This window comes from Calonectris borealis, chromosome 7 (assembly GCF_964195595.1).
Source record: "Calonectris borealis chromosome 7, bCalBor7.hap1.2, whole genome shotgun sequence".
NCBI classification, from domain to species: domain Eukaryota; kingdom Metazoa; phylum Chordata; class Aves; order Procellariiformes; family Procellariidae; genus Calonectris; species Calonectris borealis.
In genome coordinates, this window is record NC_134318.1 from 6,431,694 (window position 1) to 6,447,728 (window position 16,035).

Below are 16,035 nucleotides of genomic sequence, written 5' to 3' on the forward strand. Positions count from 1 at the left end.
GTGGGCTGACACATGGAAAAAGAGGAGTCTGTTGTGAATACCCCTCAGGCCAGGGCTGTCCCCTCACCCTGTTGTGATGAAGTCCCCTCACTCATCTTCAGGATGGATGAGCGTAAGACACAACAAAGCCTCACAGCAGCAAATGATGCACTACAGTAAGAAATGTTATGGGGAGCAGGAGGCAGGTGGAGGAGGCTGGAGATGTGTCCTGGAAGCACATCACTTTTTCCCCTTCTATTACTTATTTTGACAACTCGGGTCCTTGCAGGCTCTTCTGTTCCAGTGCTGCTGTGGGATTCCCATGAGCTGCTCCTGCTCCCAAGCCGCTCTTTCGGCAGAGCTCGGGCTCCTGGGTGATCAGCAATCAGCCTGGCCGGTCAAGCCATCTCCACTCGCTGCGGATAATTGCTCTGAGAAGAGGGTGTTTGCCAAGCCAGTCACTTTATCTTTTCCTGGCTGCTTCTAAGGGCAAGGTCCCACTGCGGTGGGACAGCAGCACGTGAACTTCATCTGCTAAGAGGCAGTAGGCATCTTTAACACCATTTTGGCCCACGCCGCTAATTATCTTGCATGAAATGAGAGTCCATTCGGTGTAACTAGCTGAAGCAGGGAGGGTGGCTCAGCACCAAATAAAAGATGGGTTGGTACGGCAGCTGCCAAGAGCATCAGCCCGATTCGCAGGTTCAAGGGTCTGTGAATGCAACTCGTCTTCCTGCCAGCGGACGGGGAGGAGAAAGGGGAGAGGATGGCTGAAGGAGGAAGAAACTTGGAAGATGGTTCAGCTAGAATCCGGCCCCTTCAAGTGACAGTGATTAATGGTGCATACTTTGCCACTAAGCAGGCTGAACATGTGGTAGGTGTCTACCAATGCTTCCTCTGAAGGCACTTATCTCATAAAAATGAGTTCTCCAGTGTATTTGACAAATCTTGATTGATTTTCATCCTGCCTACCTTTCTGGTCCCTGCCCCTCACAAAATCACAATGTACGTGAGAGCTTCCTCCCAGGCAAAATCGACTCCGGAGCAGCATTAGCACCAGCGAGAGGAAGAGCTGGGGCCAGCTCCTTTTGACGAGGCATGCACCCCGCTCTACCTCCAACGCTGACGTCCTCCCCATATCTTCAGCGCTCTCTAGCTCTACCTGTCAGCCAGTTAAGCTACATCCTTGCAAAAGTTTTAGCCTAAACTCACTGCAGTGCAGCTATTCATCCCTCCAGGACACCGGAGAGACTTGCAAAGGGATGGAGATACAACTGCGCCTGCAGGAACAGCGCTAAGCGCCCATGAACAATGAAAAATACCTTGTTATGAAGCACAAATAGTCTAAGTCCAGAGGCTGAGCAAGCCAGGCCGGGAAGGGAAAAGCCAGAGAGATAGGATCATCCTCCGCAGGCAAGGGGTGACTGTGCAGCTAGGGAGCCTTGTTCCCGTCTCGGAAGAGATTGGGGTACGGAGCACCCATCAGCAGCCCATAGCTAGAAAAAAATGCTTATATTGATAGCAGGTGCTATATTTTCATATACCAACCTTACAATTTATCCATGAGAAAGAGTCCTGTGATGAAGCGATAACACAGATTATCAACGTGTAGAGGTGATATGAGGAGAAGCTTCTCTCCGGCACATCTATCTCCTTTCATCTCACCCCAAGCTCATCTACCTCTGAGGTATTAGGTAGTACCAATGAACAGGGAGCTCCTTTTTAAACACTGGCAATTTAAAATCAGTTGTGTATCCTCGAGGTTACAAGATAGGTGCAGGAAAATACAGCATTTGCAAAGCATTCTTCGATTGATAAGCAATTGAGCAGCAGAGTACCCTCTCTGGGAAGATGAAGCAAAGGAAGCACCTTAAGACATTGAAAGGTACACCTGGATCCACTTAAATGAAAGGATCTTGTTAGGGAGCCCTAATTGGGCTGCCGTAGTTAGCCCACCTGTGAATGGTTTTGTAGCTGCAAGAACTTATAAAAGCAGGAGTGAGGCACTCGTGAAGTTTTCTGCTTTATTCTGGAAGCTGAAGTTAGAAGAAACTTGAAAACTTGGGATACCAGGTAAAAAATATTTGGAGATTGTGGAAGTGGGAGGAGATTTGAGCTAATTAGTTTCTTAGAGGGCTGCTACTCTGTTAAGAAATTCTTCTGGTTTGAGATACACGTGCAAGTAAAGAGACTGAGCTAGATGCAGCATTTTTGGAGTCCTCCAGGGCCAGGAGCAGGCTGTCTTTTCTCTTGCAAACAAATACTTTTGGCAATGAGCTTGGATCTAGGGTGCTCTGTTGCAGGATGCAGATGAAATAGTGCTTATTGCTGTATTTCTAGAAGAGATTAAATGAAACGTAGAGTAAGAGATGCTTATCTGAAGAGCTAAGACTCTGAAAGCGGTACGACTCTTGTTTTTTTTAAAACAAAGATTTCTTTAAAAAGGACTTTGTGGTGCGAGGGGGGCTGCTTCTGAGCTATGGGGATGACTTCGGGGTGCTGCAGCTCTCCTGCTGTGCCTGCAGCGGGGACAGCTGGGAGGGCAGACTCTGCATGTACTGCGGCAACTAAAATAAGGTTAATTAATTCCTCAGAGGTCACTGACTCTCTTACAAACTCTGCTGTTTGGTCGTAAAGTGAAGCATGTGAATAAAACCTGCATTTTTTTTTTTTTTCCTTTTTTAAACTGCTGTAAACTACCAGGGAAGGAGTAATGTGGGACTGGATCCTCTGGAGGATCCCGAAGTACAGATTTGGCTGGTAGGAGCTGCCTCCCTGGGGAGCAGAGTGTGGTTGCATGGGTAAAGAACGGCCTTGGGCGCTTCTGCGTTCTCCTAGATCAGGCGATGACCCTGGTTCGGTCTCGGCTCCAGCGTGCAAGGTTAGACCAAAGCTTTGGCTGTAGCTGGTTTCTCGCTAATATCAGCGTGCTACTGGTGTTGGCTCAGTCTCCTGGTCTATCCTTTTCCCTTATATCTACCTTTCGTTACAGAACGGCAGGTAAAAATGCTAGATGTGCTGCAAAAATGCTACCTGGGTCAGCCTTCTAGGCAAATGACTGTAGGGACAGGAGCGACTATCTATTTTCTTTTTTTTTAACTTAGCTTCTTCTGATTTATAGCCCAAAATGCGTTAGTTTAGTTAAATTTCTTCAGTGTAATGGCACAGTAGCTGGCTGGCCAGCCTATCATGCTGTGTATCATAGTCTTCTGCTTTCCTCTTGAACGGCAAGCCTCTCTGATAAATGCGTGGTGACTTCTGCTGGTCCAGGCCCCCGTGGGCACCCTGCTCTTGCCTCCGGATCCAAGACTTTCCTCCCTAAGTGGGTGGGTGCGTCCTGTTCCTCCCTGTGGTTGCGTCGTGCACGGGAGCGCTCTGCCTGGATGGGCAAGCTGCTCAAAACCCTGCCTAGGCGGTGGCAACCCGCAAGCTTGAGAATCCGCTGGAAGATGGATTTCGGGCAACTGAATATGGGTGCTGAGCAAGTAGCTGGATTTTACTTGTTTAGATCCGGTAGCTGTTACGATGGTTGGGAAACTTGGGTGTTGTTACCTCCCTGGGATTCGAGGCAGACTCCTGCGTCTTTTCATTGCTGGTTTCTGGGCTGCTGCTCGAGGTCCTTGTTAAACTAATTCTATAGAAACTCCCATCCCTGCTCCAGACTCCTCTGCTGATAATGGGGTTGCCTGTATTTACAAGGCTATCGCAGCCCTGCAGAGAGCAAACCAGACCGTTTGCAGCTGCATGTTGCTTTTTTTTTTTTTAAAAAAAAAAAAAACCAAACACAACCTTCTTTTTCTTGTGCGGCATTGTGCTACCAATGCAAAGCCTGTCTCGCTTTCCCAGCGATAGGCTAATAAATTGAGTTTTCCTGCAGGAGCAGGGATACCCTCTCAGCCATGAATATCCATGTGATCCCAGCCATGAAAAGTGATATTCAAAATCAAAGATGATGAAATTTTTTTGTTAAAAAAAAAAAAAAATTGGACTGACTATTACTGTCTCTTCTCTGTTCCCCCCGAGAGCGCTCCGTGAATTCCCCTCTGAGCAGATCTGTCAGTTTGCGGTACTTGGGGCAGCGCTTGTGATAATTTATCTTCAGTTATTTTATTTCTGCTGGTTTCTAAGCTAATAACAAGTGATGAGGGCTCATCTCCTGCTCTGGGCACCTTCCCATTACTTAACTAACAATTAATAAACCAGATAATGGAGTGTTTCTCCCGCGCAGGAATAAATACTCACTCTATTAAGCTGCGGCAATGCAGCATCTCTAATCTGTTCAGAAACTGCCGCTGGTGCACAATTCAGTGGCCCGCTTATAAAGAGGTATTTCTCCCAGTTTGCAATATGAAAATTGCGCTTGGTTTGGTGGTCTCCAGGCTGGATCGGGTAAAATTTCTCACCCGCTGCGTCCACTTGGGCTAAGGGACCCTGGGAATTGCATTGCCCTGAGAAACCTGCTGCCCATGAGATTTGCTGCGCCATCCCATCTCTCAGGGATGCTCTGGACGTGGGGAGGGGGAGAGCAGCAGCTTTGCAGGCTGGTTCCTTGCAGTCGCTGTGCCTGAGCCCATCTGTGGGAGGTGGTGGGTCTGTTTGTTTGCAATACACTTCTTTAATTGCCGGAGCATAGGAAGGGTGCTCTTTTATTATGGTGTGTTTACATCAAAGTAAATACATTAACTCCATATAAACATTTAGTTGTCGAAAAGCCTCTAATTAAGAGTTCTCACCAGCAGGCATCCAATTACTTATCTTGGCAGCCTCTCCCGTCCCCTCCTCTTCACCCACTCCCTGTGTGTCCTGGGGGAGGACTGGTACTTGCAGCATGCTCTGGAGGGCGAGGAGGAGGAGGGTGGCTTCCCCACGCTGCTGGGACGACGTAGAAAAGACCTGTGCTCTCATGGCGGGTCTCGTGTGCTCTCCCTAATCCTGTGAACAGGCTCCATGCACCTCTCGCAGGGGCCGCAGGCTGTTGTATGAGACTGGGAGGAGTCCTTGGAGGTTAATGCACCGCGCTGGTTTGACCGTCACACCTGGGGACCTCTGACATCCCGCTGTGCCGTCAGCCCTGCGCTCCGGCATCGCGTAAGCTGGACCGCAAAGTCCCTCAGCACGCAATTGTCCTTTTAAATATCCTTTTTTCTCCCCTCCTCCCCCTACCGCTGAATCTTTTGATTGTTTCACCTCAATCTGTCCTTTCAAAGACTAACCCCTGCAGAATATTGCTGGTGGCGGTGCATGCTTTTTTGACATCCAGGAGTGTGCTAGACCACTGAGCTGCCATTTGGAGAGATCAAATGATTCCTGTGGCTTTAAAATTATGACACTAGCCTTGAGGGCTGGAGAAAGTGGATAGTCGTGAGCTGAAAGCTGCCCCTTTGAAGTTTGGGATTTCTGGAGATGTCATCTTTATATATATCACCAGCCAGGTTGCTTTTCATTTTGTTCAAGTGTTATTCTTGTCTAGATTCTTAGAGAGCAAGACCTTACTTCAAGGCAGAAGGGATGATGAGAAAGATATATGAGCCCACACGCTTATGCATTACGTATCCCTTTGAAATATAATAGTTCAAATTTTTCAGCAATAACAATATGCTAACACCTCACGCATTTGTACACAGCGCTTCTCTCCTGGACGAATGTAAATCAGAAGATCCCTCATCCGTGGGGGGGGGGGGGGAGGAAATCTGTGCTTGGTCTGGTTTGACTTGTGCCAAAGCCGAGCCTGCCTTCAAGCCAGAGGTCCTTTCCCGAAGTCACGGAGTGGATCAGCATCAAAATCTGTGCTCTTTGTCAAGGGACTGCCTTGCTGTCCCCGTTTAATGGGGACAATCGCCGATGGCAGCGGTGGTGCGATAGCAGGTGCTGACATGGAACAAGGAAACCTCTCTGGGCCCTTTCTGGTGCACACCCAGCCCCTAACAAACAGGGTCTGAGCACGGCTTCTTCAGAGGGTTGTCGGAAGGACTACCAAAAGCAAAATCACCGCAGCAAACCGAATGACGGTGTTTCAAAGGACTGTGTGTTTTCTCAGCTGGGGGTTGTCTCGTCCACCCTAGGCATCCCTTGCATTAAAAGTCGGGGGACCGACTGAGGGGTGTTTTGTGACGTGCCATCAAGTGGGACTGTGACACGACAGGTACAGGTGAGGCAGGAAAAGCCTTTCTTCTCCTTAGAAGAAAAGAAAAAGAAATCTGCCTTTCAATTCTGTGGTTTTATCACTTTGTTTACTGCCTAGTCCTCAAAAAACGTCAAATTGTCCAACGCATTTTGTGAAAACCCGCCACTGTTTTGCTGCCTCTTGGCCATGGTGCCGATATCCCTATCTTGTTCTGGCATCAAGCTCTTGAGGGGCCTGCTCCCTGCATCGCGCTTTTTTTTTTCCCATCTTTCACCTTTTCTCCTGGTAGGGCACTTTTAAAGGAGTAATTATTTGTGTTCTCATGGTTAACGTCTGATCCAGGGGGAGAGGAGCTGCTCTGCGTCCTGCAGCATCCGTCCTTCCCATCCGCTGGGTCATCGGCCTTGGGCTGGCAGGGTGTCGCTGCGGGAATGGAGCCTGGCGTCAATCTAGTGCTTCTTGGCTACAAAAGTCATTGTGGTGGCGTGGCTGGACATGAACCCCCTCCTGCTTCTCAAAATCTTTGTCTGATCAAGAAGTGGTCCTGACCAGGCGCCGCAACAAAGCGATAGGCTCTGCCTGCACGGATACAGGCTTAAAAATGTGCTTTTGGGCTAAGAAAACTCCGTTTTTGCTTGCTGGCTGTGACCTAGATACTGTGTCCGAAGAGAGCTCTGCGGCCACGCTCCTTGCTAGCGGAGGCAGCAGCCCTGGCAGGTGAGCAGGCAGAACGAGCTGCGGCAGCCAGAGCTGCGCAGAGACCCTCCCGTCAGGCTCCCACATACATCAATGTCTTGTGCCTATGAGGAACTCTTGGACAAAAAAAAAAAAAAAAAAAAAAAAATCCCCTCACGCACAGAGCAGTGACAGATCTGGATTGTCTGGAGAAGATGAAATAATTTATAAGCTTCGGTTTAATGTTCCTGTTTCTTTTTTTTTTCTACAGCTGCCACCTCCCCACCTTCTGTCACTGTCGTCTAAATGAATTTACAAGGAAAAGAAAATAGTTCTCGCTAATGTTCTCGCACAAATGAAACATTAGCCAGAGAGACAAAAAGAAAATAATTGATTGTGAAAGCAAACCCCCCCTGAGACAGTCTAAGCATTATCAGGCGCAGCCTGGGAGAGGAACTGGGGGGGGAGGAGAAGGGAGCAGGCTGGAACAACAAATGTAGCGTTTATGATAATTATCCACATTTTAATCCCCGTTTCCAACCAAGCATTCACTTCCTTTAATTAGTTCTCGATTAGAAGGAGATTATCTAATAAATTGTACAAATAAAGAGCGGGTTATCTTTGCGGTGTTCCTGCACGTGAAGTTCTGAATGCATGGGGACGCGGGGACGGGGTTTGAGGGGCGAGAGCACGGAAAACCTTGCTTTGCTTTTCCCTCGTTCCCTCGGCTGCAAATATTGGCCGTCGCTGGCATTAGCGATGTGGCCAGTGAAGTAAATCCGTAATTAAACTGAATTAGCATGTACTTGGAAGTTTTACATGCACAGACACAAAGAAGGCTCCTGCTTGGAACGTTTCCAGTACGATTTGCAGGGAGGGGGGAAAGACAAATAAAACCTTCTAGTTTATTTAAGAAGTACTTTGCTGAAGTTGGTTCTGAATTTTTATCATGCTGTGTGCTTAGAGAACGTAATTTGGGCTTTCTGGATGGCTGGCTGGACAGGACCTCCTTAGTTTACCAGGTGATCTTTGGAAATGGCGTGTTGAAAATCGCCTCTCGACTGGCGCGTGCGTGTCACCTCAGTGGTGCTGCGCTGAGGTCTCTGGGTGCTGTACACAGAGATTAGACGGGTGAAGTCAACACGGGCAGCTTAAGCTTCGGCAGAATCCCTTGCCCTGCCTGGAGAGGGCTTTCATCTTGTGTGCCTTCACAGGTCCTCGCTGTTGAGCTGAGCTGGCCAGCTGAGATCCCTTCATAGGCAGAGATCAGAAATGGGTGCATCTGGGGTGAGGTTTTTCTGGTCTCTTTTTGATCTTAAGAGAAAGTCGGCTAATCCTCAGAAGCGCGTGTTTCTTCTCCATTATTTATGGGGGGGAATGTACAGCAGCTTTCATGGACGCGGTGACATCCTGAACATCTACAGCGGGACAAACGCATCTCTGCCACGGTTTCCGTAGTAGGTGGTTTCTACCCCTCATCTCTCTAGTTTGCTTGAAACTTGGATGCTAGAGTTTTCGCTGGCCTCTGCAAAACGCTGAGCCAGCTCTCAAACCTCGCATCCCAGCGTTTCTAATGGTGCAAGGCGGGTGTTAAAAGGGAGTCAGGACTTCTGCTCTTAGGAGGACAATCTCTTACTTGATACAACTTTGATTTTGCACTTGGGCGAGATGTACAATAGATTAGTCCTCGGACCCTCACGAGCTTCTCTTGTCAACTCTGATAATGAGTTATCTGTGCCGTTCCGTGAGGTTTCCAGAGTCAGTGGGAGACGCGTTATGGTGGGGGGCGCATACTGTGTCACGCTTGCCCCGTGCATGGTTTTTAGTTGCCCCCCTCTAAGGTGCATAGGAATGCTCTGGCTGCTCAGACGGGACTTGTGGCAGACTGAGTCAGGTCTAACACCTTCTGCCGTCTCAGGCCAGCTGCTTTGAGTCGCATTTCAAAGGCTCTACGCGACCCCTTCTTGCTGAGCTAGCAGGGAGCTGGATTTTGACTCTAGCCTCCGCTACAAAGCAGAGCCAGATACTGAACTCTTAAGCTTCTTGGAAAACTTCTTCATTTCTCTGGGCAGCAAGCACTTTCCAGAATCGTGTCTGAGTTATGATTGGTGTGGGCTGGTTTTGGCTGGGATAGAGTTAATTTTCTTCAGAGGAGCTAGTATGGGGCTACGTTTTGGATTTGTGCTGAAAACAGTGTGGATAATACAGGGATATTTTAATTACTGCTGAGCATGTAATGCTTACACAGTCAAGGTCTTTTCTGTGTCTCACCCCGCCCCACCAGCGAGGAGGCTGGGGGGGACACGGCTGGGACAGCTGACCCCAGCTGACCAAAGGGATATCCCATACCATGTGACGTCATGCTCAGCACATAAAGCTGGGGGAAGAAGGAGGAAGGGGGGGACGTTCGGAGTGATGGTGTTTGTCTTCCCAAGTCACCGCTACGCGTGATGGAGCCCTGCTTTCCTGGGGATGGCTGAACACCTGCCTGCTGATGGGAAGTGGTGGATGAATTCCTTGTTTTGCTTTGCTTGCGCACGTGGCTTTTGCTTTACCTATTAAACTGCCTTTATCTCAACCCACGAGTTTTCTCACTTTTACCCTTCTGATTCTCTCCCCCATCCCACTGTGGGGGAGTGAGCGAGCAGCTGGGTGGGGCTGAGTTGCCGCTGGGGTTAAACCACGATACCGGTGTCAGCGTTTGTGTAAAGGCAGAGTGCCTTGATGCACTTACTATTAAATACAGCTGGGTGGGTTCTGCTGAAGGTGAAATCCAGCACGTTTGCAATGAGGAGGCTCTAGGATGCCTTCGTTGGCAAGGGAGTCAGGTTGTGCAGTCATGCTGTGGTCTGGCTCCACCCTTTGTAATGATTTTCTAGACCCGTGGTTGAGCAGAGTCAATAGTTTCATTGTCTGGTTTCAATCCAACTTGACAGGGGAGTAGAGATCTTGAAGATACCGAGTTCGTGCGTGCTCCTGCCAGCATGGATAAATCGGTCCGTAGCACCCTCTGACATTCATTGCTCTTGCTGCTATTGCCTCTTGAACAAAGACTGATGGTTGGGTGGTGTCCTCCAACGTGGCGTTGCTGGACTGAAGGATTTTGTCAGCATCTTGCGATGTCTCCCCCAGATACCATATGATCAAGTTTGTCCAAACTGTGCTGTAATAAGAAATAAAGTGGGGACTCGGCAGAAGCAGGAGTGAGGTTGGGCCATGTCTCGCTGGGTTTGTCAGAGTGTGTATTTCAGTCAAGGACGCGTCCTGCTTGCATATCTGCCCAAAGTGACCTCCCTATCGATCGAGGCAGTCAATAGGCAGCTACTTAAGAATAAAGTTCCGTTTTCTTTTCTTATTTCTTCTTCTTCTTCACTTTAATTATCTAAGATAGATAAGCAGCTGCAGGCCAATTAGAAAACAATTACCCACTGTAATCAATGCTGGCGTGGAAAAAGGGGGAGGGCAAGCATAAAAGCTGAAGAAATGTCTTAAAACACAGTGCTGAGGTAACACTATATGCAACTCCATCCTTGAAAGCCCTTTGTCTTAACTTTTCCAAGGTAAAGAGCCAGAAATGCCTGTGCAGTGAGGAGTTCCAGACAGAAACGAGCCAAACCAGTTGAAAAGAGTATGGAAACCCATTGCCCGCCCCCCAAAAGGGCTGAGTTAAGGACTTCAGGATAAGGAGGGGGACGACAGCCCTCTGATTTTTGAGCAAGTCCCTCTGTTTTCCTGCGCTGCCTTCATCTGGGAGAAAACAATCCTAATTTTATATAGGCGGTAATGGGCTCTGCACTGGCTATTACCGCTCGCCAATGAGATCTTCTGGTTATAATAGATAGCCGGATGAAAATATCAACTCGGTTCTCAGTGGCAGTCAAAGGAAGCGAATGAAATGATAGGAATTACTAGAAAAGCGGAGAACAAAACAGCAAACAGCATTTCGCCGCGGTAGAGGGTGCGTCCGTGTCATGAGCGCTGCGTGCAGCTCTGGCCTGCCACCGACTCTGGCAGGAGAGGGAAGGATGGGGAAAGGTTCAGGGAGAGGCAAGAAGGATGATAAGGTATGGAAATGCTAAATAGGGTAGGATTCAGAGCTAATGAATAGAAATGATTGCTGACTGCTTTTTCCAATAGAAAAGCTTGTGGGTAGCAAGTAAAACTAAGAGATAGCACGTCTGAGGTGGACTGAAGACGACTACTTTTGTTGTTTTCTTTTTTTTTTTTACATGATGAGTAGCTAAGCTGTAAGCCTTTCTGGATGTTAAACTTTACATCTGCTTGACATGCAATTGAAGGGCTCTATGCAGTGATGCCACACATCTGCATCTTGGTGTCCCCGTCCTCTGCCTTGTCTGCCCACGTCGCAAGGACACGGCCAGCCCCAGCTCTGGCGTACTGCCACCAGCGTGACAGAGCCCTGCTTTTGGGTAGAGTCTTTACCTGCCGCTAAAGCAAGTTAGACTTTAGCGCACAAGAAAGGGCTTTTCTTCCTTCACAGCCCAATTCCAGCGAGGCTGTGCTGGTGTTTTGCTGACATCACTGTCTGTCGCCATAGCTATGATCTTGGCGTTATGACCTCACTGCCAGGGCCCAAGGAGGAAAATCTCGTGTCGTGGTTTAACCCCAGCCAGCAACTAAACATCACACAGCCGCTTGCTCACCCTCCCCCCTCTGGTTGGATGGGGGAGAGACTCGGGAAGGCAAAAAGTGGGAAAATTCATGGGCTGAGATAAAAACAGTTTAATAATTGAAATAAACCAAAGTAGAACAGTAGTAATAATAATAACAACAACAACAGTAATAGAATATACAAAGCAGGCGATGCACAATGCAACTGCTCACCACCCACCGACCACTGCCCAGCCCGTCCCCGAGCCGCGAATCCCCCTTCCCAGACCACACCTCCTAGTTTATATACTGAGCATGACGTCGTATGGTATGGAATACCCTGTTGGCCAGTTGGGTCAGCTGTCCTGGCTATGCTCCCTCCCAGCTTCTCGTGCAGGAAGCCGAAAAGTCCTTGACCATGTAAGCACTACTTAGCAACAACGAAAGCATCAACGGGCCATCAACATTCCTCTCATACCAAACCCAAAGCACAGCACCCCACCAGCCTCTAGAAAGAAAATTAACTCTATCCCAGCCGAAACCAGGACATCGTGTCAAGTGAGAGAGGGCAAACCTTGGTTTAAACAGCAATTAACAGCATTTTATTCCATTAGCATTCAATTATCGGTCTCCTCGTGGCAGGAGAGCTGCACACCGGCGCCCTTCAGAAGCGTGGGGTGCTTAACGCTCTAAAACTGTAATTAGAAAGGGAAAAACTACATTTTTGCCAGCCCCGCTTCCAAGTTGCGTGTGCCTAGATCTTTTCTGCCCTCAACCCTGCCCGCTTCTCATGACAGATGGCCGGCTGAAAGGTTTTGGCATTAAATCTATTGCTGATGTCTGTGAAAGGCAGTGACTGAGAGAGAGGATGGGATGACCGGTTATTAGCAATAAAACAACCCTTGCTGTCCTGCAGCCCCTACCCTGTGTGATAAAATCCCGCGGAGACACGGGAGTGACCCCAACGCCTCCCTGTCTTCATACCAGCTCCCCTCTGCCCTGCCAACTTGCATCATAGAAAGTAAGACATCAGGTGGACCTTTCTGCTCTCTTTTTTCCCTTTTCCCATGGTTGGGAATGCCTGAAAGGTGTTATTTTCATAGGGATGTCACCAGAAAATGCACCCGAAAAACAGGTCGTACCTTCTCAGGCTTGGTAAGGACTAGGGAAACCGGGTGACCTGTGTAGTTCTCCTCCGATGTCAAACGAGCCCTGCCCAGAAAAGGTGGTGATTTCTTAGCTGTGTTTATGTGATAGGAAATGGCACAGCTGGAAAAAACGGGATGTTTCCAAGATCGGGGCCTGGTGCACGATAGCTACCCTGGTCCTCCTGCCTGCCGACGAGCGCTTGTGCCGTGTCGCAGGACCCACGAAATGAAGAGTTTATATTCGCAGTGTTGGGCACCCGGCTTTACCTGGGCGTTGAGAGCCTCTCAGAGGAGTCTGAAACCCCTGAGCCGCGGCTGAATGTCTCAGAGAGCCTGCGGGATGCACCAGAAGTTGGTGTGGGTCCGGGGTGTGCTCCTGGAGCCGTGCCTGCGGACCCCGTCCTGGTTGGCAGCGTGCTCGGTGGGACGGGGCTGGAGAGAAGTCACCCTGGCTATTTCTGCATCCCAATACCACTGGTGAGCCCCCAAACTTCCCCCAGGCTGGTGGAAAGTTGCAATGGGGTCCTTCCCCCCTGTTCAGCATCTGCTGAGGTCAAAGCTGGTGGGGGAAAAAAGAAAGGGAAGCAACCGGGCGAGTTGGGAGCACAAAATGCCCCGGGATGTGGTCCACGCAGCCTTTAAGGGCCGGGTCGGTTATTCTGCAGAAGGAGAGCATCAGCTCAGCTACGTTGAAATGGCTCCTTGCTACAAAACCCAGAATCCCTGCTTGCAAACGTGGGGGAGATGAGCTCTCCTCCCGCTTCCCTGGCAGGTGGGAAGCTCGCAGGGTGGCTTTCTCCTCTCTGCCGGCTTTTTGTGCTGCCCCTGCCAGCGCGATGGCGGGTAAATAGCCGCTCGGTCGCCAAATCGCTCCCTGCGAGCAGCAGGCGGACAAGCAAGACTGAACTGTCTGCAGTCCTCGAGAGCCCGAAATCAAAAGCGGTGCTGGGGCTTCCTAGCGCTCATCAGCAAAAGGTGAATTTTCTCTGCGGTTGCCAGCTCGGTTCCTCCTCTCCTCGGTGCCCGTGCTGCATTTCTCCGAGGAGCGCGTCCCAGCTGGCTCCGAAACCGGAGAAAGTGATGCTAGGACCGGCGCTTCACTCGGAAAGGCTGTTTGAGAATTAGTGAGAAATAGCAGCTTTTCCCTCCACACTTAATGTCGCTCTGATTGCCTCCGACGGTCGCCAATATTTCTGCTTTATTATATATGATGTGCAATAACAAAAGGTTTTTTTTTTTGTGAAATATTAACTGTGCATAAGTGGTTTGCTCGTAATGAACCGTCTACGCGGAGATCGCTAACTACAACGTAATTATCAGACCTCGGTGAATAATTCATAGCGAATAATTTAATCATTTTAGTCCTTTCTGCCTAAATCAGACAGTGACTCATGATTTCCAAGAATTATTCTTAGAACACTTTAATGGCACCTATTTTATTCGGTGAGGTCAATCAGAAGTATTTGAAGTTTGGCTGTGGCAGGCAGATCTGTTCCTTGACCAGACAAGAGCAGGCTTTTGTTACAGAAACTTGAAAGAGCAAAGATAAAAATGATTATCTCTTGTTCAAACTTGCTGCTCCGAGCTCTGCTATTCTTGAGTGGCTTTGCGGGAGAAATTGGGGCGCTGAAATGTTTGCAGCGAGACCAACGCATGAAAGCAGATAACGTAGCTGCCCTGATGTCTTGTTTTCATCATTTATCCCATTCTAATAACCACAAGCCCAGCAAACAACAGGCTTTAAGCTCATCCTCGTTGCAGGTCTGTGCATGGAGCCCGTGGGTTGAAAGAGCTGTAGGAATAGGGGGGCGAAAAGAGGTGTCCGTCTCCCGCGGAGCAGAACGACACCGGCTCCAAGGCAAGAAGCGGCAGCATGATGTAAATTTGTCTCCCAGGCCTTTTGCTCGGAGAACGTTCTGAGCTATTCCTCAATTTGCTTTTTTTCCGAGAGCGCGCGCGCTGCCTTCGCTTCCCAAAAACATATATGATCCGTCACAATTTATAACCTCTGGTTTAGTGGGGAAGGGGCAGACAAATTCATCTCTATAAAAGCTTCTTTTTTTATTACAGTTAATACGCACCTTTCGCCTTGTGTAATGGAGCTTACGTTTTGAAAAAAATAAGTTTGACATCTTCCTTATTTAGATCTTATTTCTCTTTTGCTGCACGCAGCATCCCGCTCCATTCGCATGAGCCGGGCAGAGTAACGGGGCAGCGTGTGCAACTTTTCTTTCTCTGTATCTCCCTTTCAGTGAGACGCGGCATTGATGTTGCTGTTTTGCACAAATCTCTCTCTCAGCACCGGTATGTGACATGTTTAGGTATTACCCAGCTGTACAGATTTCCTCATTTCCTTCCCTTCTTTCTTATCGGAGATGTCAACGCTTTGCAAATTGCTGTAGAGTCACCGTGACTTCAATGTTTCGGGCTCCTTTTGCTGGTGAGAAGCATCCTGTAGATGATGAGAGGTCTCTTTTTTTTGGGGAATCACGCGACTTTTGACATCACCTCCTGCTCCCAAACCAGGTCCCATTGGTCCCCTGGGGGTTACGGTGGACGTAGCCTCATGCTCTATGGGAAGGGTTGTTGGGGTGCGATGCTGCTGCGAAGCGCCCATGGGGATGGGTCCCCCTCCTCGGGCAGGGGGCAGGACCAGCGCATCCCCCCCAGCCAGGTGCCTTGCTCTCCGGCATCGCTGCATCCTTCCCCCCCGCCGTCTCCTTTCCCCACGCTTCCCTCCGTCCGCCTCCGACCCCTTTATTCCTGAAGGGGCTGCAGAGCCTCCTCCGGCTGGGCTCCCGCAGCGAAGAGACGGTCTCCTTTGACTTTGGCGTGTTAGAGTGTGAAAGAGCTGACCCCACCGGGGATCAGGCTTGACCCCAAACTGTTAAGGAAAAATGCAGACAATCCTGTAGCCCCATCCTCCCTCCCTCCGTGCCCTCTCTCTTCCTTTGCAGGACCCGGGAATGCCGCCGCTGGCTCTGGCAGCCCTCAGCCCCGCTCGCCCGTAGGGGCTTTGAAGATTTACTGTATAAAAAGGGGGGGACGAAGAGCTTGAGAAACACACAGAATGATTTTTTAGAAGAGTTTCTAGGAAAGGAGCATTGCTGTCACTATTAGAGCAAGCTTCACTGTCAAAGCGTTTTTGTTATTTTGCTCCTAAAAAAAAAAAAAAAAGAGGAAAAAAAGGAAAAATCAGAGGCCCTGTCTGCTTTGGTTTTCCCCTCCCCTCCTGCTGTGGGGAAAGCACAACTCATCATCCCTACCTGTCTTCTCTGGTGGGTGCCCGTGTCTCTGCGTGATGCTGAGGGGAAGGGGCTGTCAGCACGGGGCTTTTCAATGGGTCCGGGAGAGCTTCGCCCAGCCTCTGCATCACGAGTCGGTGGTCTTTTGTCGGGGAGGTACGGCAAGTGTCAATAAGGTGGCCTTCAGGGGAGAGGGGGGCTGGAACCGGAGGGAATCAGGTTTCTGTTTTCCAGGTAGCTTTGGGAATCTCTG